The sequence below is a fragment of the Arachis ipaensis genome, chromosome B09 (genome assembly GCF_000816755.2).
Source record: "Arachis ipaensis cultivar K30076 chromosome B09, Araip1.1, whole genome shotgun sequence".
Taxonomy (NCBI): Eukaryota; Viridiplantae; Streptophyta; class Magnoliopsida; order Fabales; family Fabaceae; genus Arachis; species Arachis ipaensis.
In genome coordinates, this window is record NC_029793.2 from 112,246,515 (window position 1) to 112,248,315 (window position 1,801).

The window sequence follows — 1,801 nt, forward strand, 5'->3', positions numbered from 1 at the left end:
ACGCAGCTATGTCCATTCTTCGGGCACCCGAACCCGCCTGCACCGTGCCCTTGCCCGCTCCGCCAAGCTTGGGGGAGCTTAGACGCTCTGATTGGTCGGTTAAGGGCGGCGTTTGAAGAGAATGGCGGCAAGCCGGAGGCTAACCCTTTCGGCGCTCGCGCCGTTAGGCTTTACCTTCGCGAGGTTCGTGATTCTCAGGCTAAAGCCAGAGGCATTAGCTATGAGAAGAAGAAGCGCAAGAGGCCCCCACACCAACAACAACCGCAACCGCAACCGCAATCGCAACCGCTCCCGCAACCGCAACCACCTTCCACTAATACTAGTGTAAGTTATTTATTACTTACAAGGACACAAAAACCTGCATGTATACTGCATACTTCTTTTCTTCCTTTCTTTCTTTTCTTTTTAAATTCAAAATACTAATTTCATAAGCAAGCCAGATTCTGGCTAGCTATATCACTATTTCTTTAAATGGATCAGTCATATAAAAAATTTTGATTAAGAGATTGATTATTTCAATTATTTTCTTTTCAATTGAGTATTTAGGTTGTAAAATTATTAGTTGTTTTGTATAAAGATTTATCGAATTAATAATTAATATATTAGATGTTAGTCTTACTGATTATTATTAGTGTATAGTTTTTGTAACTATTAACTATATTAACTAATGTCACTAGATCTTGCTTATATTGAGATTTAATGATTGATGAGTTGCTTAACTTTAACTTATCTTGTTATATATCATTATATTATATGGATTTAACTTTTATACATGGTTATGTATTATAACAAGAGAAAAAATTAAATAACTATATGTTTTATACTTATTCATCTGGACAAATCATTCGAATTAAAAAAAAATGTTATGTGAAAAAAAAATTAATTAACCAATAAATTAATATAATATATGTGTTATTTAATTTATTTTTTAATATATATTTTATATTTTAACATGTAAATTGATTTAATGGTTGATTTTGGTATATAAGTGATACTTTCTGTATTTGGTTATGCAGATGAACTTGTGATTTGAGAATGGGGTTAGAGCGATGAAGCATGGGGAGACTATCTACTACAGGCTTTGGAAGTTGATTAAAAAGGTGCAACCTAAACAGCAGTGTTGTTGGGTGGAAGAAGCAGTGATATCGGGTAAGTTGAGAAAGCAGTAGCAGTAGTAGTAGCAGCTTGTGATGAAAAGACTCATGTTAAATTGAATCAATCAATGAACGAACCAAGGTAAGTGAGAACAAGGGGCTGTGTTTGTGACAGAACAATACATCGTCCAATTTGTAGTAATAAAAAAAAGGAACTTGTCTATGTTCTTTTTTAAGATCCTATTTTATTTATATTTTTATATAATATATATAACCAAACAAATAATATTATTGGATTTCAACATCTTATGCCAGTTAATTAATCACTTATTCCGCCTATTATTGTGTTGTATATTATATTATTGTAGTAGCTAGTCATCTAGCATTATTTTTAATTGTTTAGTAGCTAGCTAACATTATGCATTTAGATTTTTAGACCAATAAATTTAATTTGGTGATTATTGGTTCATGTTTTTGGAAGATTTGATAGTTTGCTAGTACCCTGTTAGTTTAAGGAATTTATGTGGTTTCATACTTTGGTTTATACAATTTTCTCATGCACAGTGTTAGACATTTAGTCAACACAATGCTTCTTATATACTGTCATGCAATTTGAAGCATCGTTTAGTGTCTTGGAGTTTGTGCACAAAGAAAAAACACACACACTCTCTCTCTTTGATTCTAGTGATATATACATGCGTGTGTGT

General features: G+C 32.8%; 1 long non-coding RNA gene across 1 annotated transcript; it reads left to right on the forward strand.

The window, feature by feature from the left end:
* Positions 1 to 1,433, forward strand: LOC110267116. Its single transcript, XR_002354455.1, has 2 exons — positions 1 to 324; positions 1,017 to 1,433. It is a non-coding gene; the product is annotated as an uncharacterized LOC110267116 (long non-coding RNA).